Here is a 9,777-nt window from a genome sequence, read left to right as displayed (position 1 = left end):
TATATATATATATATATATGTATGTGTGTGTGTATCATGGACACTCCTGTTGTTAGATGACGTATGTGGCATATAAAGTCCTTATAACTGAATCTCCTTGACAGGAGAGGTTTCCTTGAATATAGAAATTCGCTCTTTTGGGGGTATATTTCTATTCTCTGTTGTGTATTGTGTATATGAGTTTTGGCTCTCATTTGTTTATTCTTTCAAACATGGCCTCCAGCCTTAGAGAAGGAAACGCCCAAAACCAACCCACACACACAGACATACCAAACTGAAAAATATGATGAAATGTACGAAGAAAAAATTCTAACGCCACCACAGCCAGTAAATCAACTGATATTAGCGAGATAGAGAAAAACATATGCAACCGTCGCGGTTTCGATTTTGTCACTAAACTCTGCCAAAAAACACTCAACGCAAACAAGGAAGATTTTTAAAAATTGAAGTGTCTAATCAAAAGAGATGGAATAAATATCATATTGAAAACCCCACCTGGTGAAACCACACAACTCATTTCGCGTAGAACTGTCATCTACCAAACGCTAATTTTAAAAGACAGAAAGATTGAACAAGCAACAAAGATTGAAAACTAACTATAAACAGGAGTGGCGCAAGAGTGGCTGTGTGGTAAGTAGCTTGCTCACCAACCACATGGTTCCGGGTTCAGTCCCACTGCGTGGCACCTTGGGCAAGTGTCTTCTGTTCTAGCCTCGGGGCGACCAAAGCCTGGTGAGTGGATTTGGTAGACGGAAACTGAAAGAAGCCCGTCGTATATATGTATATATATATATATATATGTGTGTGTCGGTGTGTGTCTGTCTTTGTCTCCCCAACATAGCTTGACAACCGATGCTGGTGTGTTTACGTCCCCGTAACTTAGTGGTTCGGCAAAAAGAGACCGATAGAATAAGTACTAGGCTTACAAAGAATAAGTCCTGGGGTCGATTTTCTCGACTAAAGGCGGTGCTCCAGCATGCCCGCAGTCAAATGACTGAAACAAGTAAAAGAGTAAAAGAGAGTAAACAATTTGGAACAAAATTAAGTACGTGACAAGGGGGAGAAGACATGGCATTGTGAAGGTATGTTTCCCCTCAGAAGACGAAATCAAGCTTCACTGCACAGTGACCCTAAAAGCAAAAGAATTAGCGCTCCTGCCGACCCACCTCAGTCGGCGAGCTTCAAACATATAATATGGGGAGGTGCTCCGGAATTTTACATCGCTTGGGTAATAGCAGCCGTGTTACTCGACATCGAAAAAGAAATCAAAATTTTACAAATAAACAAAATACACCAGCAGAATGGATGGAGGCAGAAACTGGAGCTGTTGATTCAGGCAGACCAGAAAGCACTTGAAAGGGTTAGAAATCTTATACACCTGCCAGAAGTTGTAAAGCTGAACGTATCGCTTGAGGGGCGTGGACCAAGGCATTATCTCTGCAGGCAGAAGGACCACCTAGAAGTCTTTTGCTCGCGAGGGCCAGAAGGGTTACACCCTCTTCGCTGGATACGAGATCTACGCATCTCCGTACCAGTCGAGAGGTGGGTGGAACTGCAGTTCTGTTCCGGAAAGATCTGCTCTCTGTCTAGTGGCTATTGCAAAAGAGGTTGTATAGTTGACGCGGGTGAAAGGTTTGAGAACAGGCACCTTCCTCTCCGGCAGTGGTCTTACTAACTATTTTAGGTTCCAATTGAAAAGAAAAGTGAGACTGAAGAGGGAGATGCTGTCCTCGTACATATTTGCGGAAAGATGGGTAAATGTTGCAAGAATTGTTCGAATGAATGGGCCTGACTTGAGCACAAACCCTAGCGATTAGGTTGTTTTAGTGGTTTGTGGGTTTCCACGACCAACCCAGCAAACCTCCTCTTTTGGGAACCACTGTTGTTCATTTATTTCTATTAATTTTATTTCCACGTTTTTACTGGAAGGCGCAAAGTTGCATGTGTTGATGCAGGGGCGTAAACCGAGGTGCTTTCTCTGCAGACAGAAGGACCACCTTAGAGTCTTTTGCCCGTTGAGATCAGACGGGAAGCTTCCCATTCCACCAAAAGCATAATCACAGCAACACCAACAGAAGCAGAGGCAAACTACAGTAGAATTAACACCACCTCCACCCAAAACAACAACAATAGCATCACAAATTATGGAAGATACAACAACAAAACTAACAGCAGAGAAAGCAACAGAGACAACATCGAAAAACAAACCAGAAACATTAACAAGAGTAGCAACAACACTACCATCACCAATGGAAGGAATACCAAACACAGCAACAGCAAGCGGACTGGCTGCGGAAAACACAGCAGAAACTACAACAAAAAGTACGGCAGAAACAACAGCAACAGCAGCAGTAAAAAAAAAAAAACAACAAAAAACTCTAAAGGTAGCTCTGAAAGAAACACGAACAGATACTAACTCAACAGAGTTACCCCTTCCTGAGTCTGACTCGGACATGAGCAAAAAAACCGACAGAGAAGAGTGGGAAGAAGTTCCACAAAAATAAAAAACGAAAAACGGACACAACCAAAGCACCTTCCCATAACACAGATATATTCACACCTCCACCAACCACAACACTCACATTACCAACACCACCAATGCCACTGCCAGCACCGCACACAAAACAGAAACCACCACAAAAATCAATGAACCTTACTACAATAAACACAAAAACAATACACAACTAATGAAATACATACAAGAACGCACCGACATCACCTCAAGCAATTTTCTTTGTGCATCACCCAAAGCACCACCACACATACAGACCCTCAGCATTTCAAATAACACGTTCATTGACATAAAAGTAAATTATCCTAATGCAGTGGGCAAATTTCAGAAAACTGTAAGTAAAATTAGAAATGATCTAATTATAAATCTCACAGAGAGACGTAAGCAGCAGTGTTACGATAAAGCAGTTGTTTACTGTCAACTTAATGTGACAGACTCATTTAGGCATTCATACTGCTGCTATTTAGCCCAGCTTCCTAGGGCTAAATAGCTGCAGTATGATTCCGTTAATGGGTCTGTCACATTAAGTTGACAGTAAACAACTGCTTTATTTTAAGTAAAACTTTTTATAAAAATGTGAACGTGGAAACACCCACAGACAGCCAGAGGAGTAAGAAAACCACTCACCTTCCCGTCAGCCAAAACAGTAAATTGTTTATAGGTAAATGTTGGAAGAATAGCTCGAATGAATGGGTCTGACTTGAGCAAAAATTTCTAATCAAATACGTACACTTTGTTGCCCTAGCGATCAGATCATTTCGTGGCTTGTGGGGTTTCCACGCACAACCCAAGAAACCTCCCCTTTTTGGAGAATTACTGTTATTAATATATTACTATTGCTATTTTTTGTACACGTTTTCCTGTATAACCTCACTCGTATGTACTATATCGTCCCTCCATGTTGAGCCCTTAGTGGCTAATAAAGAAAAGAATTTCTTCCCGAACAACCACACAGGTGGTGTGCTTATGGTGATCAAATGTCTGTGTTCACATAAACTCACTCCCTCCATCAAATCGACATTGCCTGTAAAGGTACAACATGTGCCACATGTCAGATGACGAAATGATCGGAGAGCAACGTGAAATGAAATGTTTTGCTCGAGAACATAACGCAATGCCCAGTCTGGGAATCGAGCCCACGACCTCGCATCACCCTAACCACTAAGCCATGCGCCTACACACACACACACACACACACACACACACACACACACACACACACACACACACAATCATCATCATCTTGGGAGAATTTATGTATTACTTTTGTATGAGTAATACACTCATGCTCTGTTCTGTTCCTTTTTACATTGGGATTATTTTGTAATATTTGTTTTTAATAGAAGCATAAACTTCTTTTTATTAATTAATTAATTTATTTATTGGTGATGCTGGCTCCTAATCGGTTATATTAGTTCTCATACTAGACGGGTTCTACCAGATAATATTGACCCGGAGAGATGAAAAGTACAACCGACCCAAGTGGTTTTCGATCTCAAAACCTGAAGAGACACTTAAAAACTTGGAAGCATATTGTTCGTCGCTCTACCATTTCTGCTAATCCGCCATCCTATTATTTTGTAACGGCAATGTATTGGCAAAACCGATAGTGGATCGGACAAATTACTACTTAGATAAATTCTTTATGTTACTAGTTCAATTCCAACATAGTTACATTTCATTTCATTCCATTTCATTCCGCAAAACCATTCTTTTATATATATATGCACATGGTCACAAATTTGTGAGGGATCGTCATTGTTGATTATATTGGCTCAAGTTCTTGACGGATATCCTATGCTAGGACCCCAGAAGAAGGAACGGTAGAGTTGAAAAACTTGAAGAAACAATTAAAAACTAGACATCATCTTGTCTGCAATGACAAATATTTTTATGTTTTTATTGCTTGAAGAATAAAAACAAAACTGCACTTTGTTTATGCGCTTTATGGCTTTCTGTACCTCTGTGGGAGAAACAAAATCAGACTGTGATTACAAACATGAGGGGAAAAAAATGCAAAGAATGTTCACCCTCTGAATGTTCTCAACAACAACGACTACAAATAATAGCAACTGTGACATGAAATCCCCACAACGACGACACTATCTATCTATCTATCTATCTATCTATCTATTTATCTATCTATCTATCTATCTATCTATCTATCTATCTATCTATCTATCTATCTATTTATCTATTCAGCATATACCCCTATAAATGTCTCCCACATTATATTTATTGCAGCCACTTGAAGGTGTGTCCCATCTCCCGAATGTTAATTGATAGCATTTTCATATAAGAAGAGGAGTTAATCTCAAGCGTCAAGAATACTCCGAAGTTGCTATAACATTCTTTTCTCTTCTAGGCACAAGGCTCGAAATTTTGGGTGAGCGAGGGCAGTCGATTGGATCGACCCCAAAACGCAACTAGTACTTAATTTATCGACCCCGAAAGTATGAAAGGCAAAGTCGACCTCGGCGGAATTTGAACTCACAACGTAAAGACGAAATACCGCAAAGTATTTCGTCCGGCGTGCTAACGTTTCTTATTTCTTTATTGCCCACAAAGGGTAAAACATAGAGGGGACAAACAAGGACAGACAAAGGGATTAAGTCGATTACATCGACCCCAGTGCGTAACTGGTCCTTAATTTATTGACCGCGAAAGGATGAAAGGCAAAGTCGACCTCGGCGGAATTTGAACTCAGAACGTAACCACAGACGAAATACCGCTAAGCATTTCGCCCGGCGTGCTAACGATTCTGCCAGCTTGCCGGCACGCCGCCTTGGGGTGTGTGTAAGGTGTGTGTGTGTGAGGTGCGTGTGTGAGGTATATGTGTATGAGGTCATCAGGCCTCTTCAGAGAATCGAGTCGAACTCTGTACTTTCAAATTGTGGGTGAGCGCTAAGTGACCTTTGACCGTTTGTTTATAACGCTAAATAATAGCGGAGTTTGAGAGGTACGGGATTCGATTCTCTGTAGGATTTGGCTGGCCAATATTTTCCGTCTTCTCTCTCAGATACACACACCTCACACATACACACATACGCACACCACACACATACACCTCACTCGCACACACCTCATCCCCCTCACACACACCTCACACACATACACATATCTCATACACACACACACCTCATACACACACCTCATACACACACCTCACACACCTTACACACACCTCACATACATATCCCTCATACACACACCTCTCACATACATCTCACACACACACACCTCACATTCACATACACACATACACCTCAGACAAACACCCACCTGACACACACACTCACCTTACACAAACACACGCATCTCTCTCACACACACACCTTACACAAACACACACACGCACACTCTCTCACACACACACACACCTCACATACAGACACCTCACACGCATACACTTCAGACAAACACTCACCTGACACACACACACACCTTACACAAACACACACATCTCTCTCTCTCTCTCTCTCACACACACTCACACTCACACAGACACACACACCTCTCATACATAAGATCACACACACGCACGCACCTTACACAAACACACACATCTCTCTCTCTCTCATACACACACACACTTTCTCTCTCACACACGCACATTCTCTCACGCACAAACCTCACACACGCGCTCACACACACGCACCTCAACACACCTCGCATTCACAAACACCTCACATGCATACACCTCAGACAAATATTCACACACACACACACACACACACACACACACCCTTACACAAACACACATATCTCTCTCTCTCTCTCTCTCTCACGCACGCACTGACACTCACACTTACCCCCCCACACACACACACACACGCACACATATATGTTATTGGACACACTGTTTCTACGAGCGTAGTTTGAGAAAGAATTTTGTTTTCTTTTATGCGATCGAATAGTTGATCGCTTTCTGTTTGTATACTTTACGACAAGGATGAGATCAGATCACCAGAATGTAATGCTATATGAAAGCAGTAAATAGATATTATTTACTTTGCCATTGCATGACAAAATAAACAATCAACGCTTGATATCGTATGGATGACACTTCTATTACTTGGATATCTACACTGTAACATTGCCTGTGTGACAAGCGAAAGATATACTCACTCTAACTGATCACTTCGCTTGCAAGAAATAGCAGCTAAATATCCTTAGTATCATTCACTGCCGTTTTCAAATAAGGGCTCATTGTAAGAAGGAAATAGCACAAATGAAACGTGGGGAATAATAGACGGAAAGATGGACAACGTTAGAGATTACAACAGGTAGACAAAAATTCGACAAGTAGAGAACAAAATGTGAATATATATACAAAAAAGAAATGAATGAATGTTGTGCATAGTGAACAGCACGCTGAATAAAAGGAAAACGAGAAGAAATAGACTTATGTTTCGATTAAATATTCTATCAAAATAGAGTAAGAAGCAAGATAAAAGAAACGACATCTATATGAAGCAAGCGTGTTAGCTTTTTATGGTGTGCGGGGCAAAACGATACAGCAGGAACGTTGAGAATCATATCTTTCTGACGAGAGTTGGCTTGCGATTACAGAAAAACCGCTGCGCTTCGGATTTGGTAACTTCAATTTTAGTTATTAATTTTTAGCATATAACGAATCGGTTTTGTTATTAATTATTGTTCTTTCTCCCCGGGTTGGTCCTAATCGGAAAATAACAGACATAACCATCATATCTGTTTTGTAGGCATCGTGTTATTGTAAAAGGACATATCATACAAGACGTCCATTTTACAATTATAAAATGTCTATAAAACAGATAGATGTTTCGATGGTGATTTCGGTAATATTTCAAGCATTCTTCATCGTGTTAGGTCCATTGTTACACATTTGCAATACTTTATGTGGCACTCTTTCCCCTCTCATCTTTTACTCTCTGTCTGTTTTCATTCTTTATCTGTACTCAGCTCTCAGATTCATCTCAATATCTCTCTCGATATCTGATTTTACCCTCCATTATTACTCTCACTATCTACTCATAAACATTTACCCACTCATATATACACATCAAAACCTCTGACATGTCTAGACATCCACAAGGGACGTGCTGTCTGTGGAGGCATCGTAGGCAACAGCTACCCATAATTAACCTAAACTACACACACACACACACACACACACACACACACACACACACACACACACACACACACACACACACACACACACACACAAACACATACACACACAAATGCATTCATATATATATATGTCTCAAGTTGTAACTGTAATTCAAATGGGCCAGCCTTGTCATATTTTGCGTGAGGCTGAATCTCTTTGAGAACTACGTTAATGTTATGCATGTCTGTAGAGTACTCAGCCATTTGTGAGTTAATTTTATCGTCGTGTGATAATGAAAAGTGAAATTGACATCCAGTATATTCTGTGTGTATGTATCTATGTATGAACTTTTCTTTGGATTTATGTATCTACTGTCTCTCTCACTTTCTCTCTTTCTCTTTCACTTCCTTTGTGTTTCTCTTCTCTCCCGCTTTTGATTTAACAATGTGTATATGTATCTATGTATCTACTTCTCTTGCAATGTGATAAACATTTAAAATCACGAAACAAATGCCGTCACCACTCCCTGTCTCTTTCATTCTCTCTTTTTTCTCTCTCAATTCCTCTCTGAAACACTTAAAAACACAAAACGAAAGCTATCCCCACTCACTGTCTCTTTCACTCTCTCTCTCTCTTTCTCGCTCACTTTCTCTCACTCTCCATTTCTCTTTCTCACTCACTCTCTCTCTCTCTCTCTCTCTCTCTCTCTCTCTCTCTCTCTCTCTCTCTCTCTCTCTCTCTCTCTCTCTCTCTCTTACTTCCTCTCTATCCTCCTCTCTCTCGCTTTGTCACTTCTTTGAAGTGTGACGCACACAACAGGTATGTACAAAAATATTAGCGTATTAATATTATTGATAAAATCGTTGACAATTTTATCAGTAGCCAGCATATAAAATAGACCTATCAAGGTAAATTCATATGTAGAGATTTATAATAGTAAATAATACAATTGTAATTAAGGGCATAATTATTACTTTATGAATTTATGTCAGCCTACTCATTCGATTTCAACACGTGTGTTATAAATGTGATGGTTTGAAGTGGTTTGACGATTTAGCGTCTATTTTCAGCATATAGGCATGGGACTCTCTCCACCCTTAACCATAACTGTATTTTATATTATTACTCTTTTACTCTTTTTTACTTGTTTCAGTCTTTTGACTCTGACCATGCTGGAGCACCGCCTTTAGTCGAGCAAATCGACCCCAGGATTTATTCTTTAGAAGCCTAGTATTCTATCGGTCTCTTTTGCCGAACCGCTAAGTTACGGGGACATAAACACACCAGCATCAGTTGTCAAGCGATGTTGGGGGGAAAAACACAGACACACAAACACATACACACATACATATATATATATATATACCTATATACGACGGGCTTCTTTCAGTTTCCGTCTACCAAATCCACTCACAAGGCTTTGGTCGGCCCGAGGCTATAGTAGAAGACACTTGCCCAAGATGCCACGCAGTGGGACTGAACCCGGGACCATGTGGTTGGTAAGCAAGCTACTTACCACACAGCCCGGACCGGGCTATGTGTCATGTTCTTGAACAAGACTATTTCATGTTGCTTCAGTTCACTCAGCTGTAAAAATGTGTCGCGACGTCACTGGTGCCAAAGTGTAACAGCCTTTCCCTTTCACTTGGCTAACATTGGTGACATGGAGAGGGGAGGCTGTTCTGCAAGGGAGACTACTGGTCTTCCACGAACAACCTTGCCCCGACTTGTGCTTCGGAAGGTAACATTTTAGGTGCAATCCCATGGTCATTCATGGGGTCTTTATCCTTTATATATATATCCTCTTTAGAGACACACACACACAAACAAACACACTCACACATACACGCACACATGTACATATATACATAAGGGTTTAGAACAGCAACAGAATAAATAGAAATCAATACATGAATAAATATACATTTTAATATTGTAATGCTGATCGCCGGGCGAAATGCTTAGCAATATTTCATCTGTCTATACGTTCTGAGCTCAAATTCTGCCGAGGTCGACTTTGCCTTTCATCCTTTCAGAATCGATAAATTAAGTACCAGTGTTTGTGTGTTTATTGGGGTCGATCTAATCGACTGGCCCCCTCCGCAAAAACTTGTACCTTGAGAAGAAAAGAATATTTTGATGCTTGTTCAGGCGGCGAGCTGGCAGA

General features: G+C 40.7%; 1 pseudogene; it reads left to right on the top strand.

Moving 5' to 3' along the window:
• The first annotated feature begins 2,144 nt into the window (after window positions 1-2,144).
• Window positions 2,145-9,777, top strand: part of LOC128247838 (uncharacterized protein DDB_G0271670-like) — a 39,000-nt pseudogene continuing 31,367 nt past the window's right edge.

The sequence above is a fragment of the Octopus bimaculoides genome, chromosome 5, assembly GCF_001194135.2.
Source record: "Octopus bimaculoides isolate UCB-OBI-ISO-001 chromosome 5, ASM119413v2, whole genome shotgun sequence".
Classification (NCBI taxonomy): domain Eukaryota; kingdom Metazoa; phylum Mollusca; class Cephalopoda; order Octopoda; family Octopodidae; genus Octopus; species Octopus bimaculoides.
This window is presented reverse-complemented; position numbering and strand designations above follow the sequence as displayed.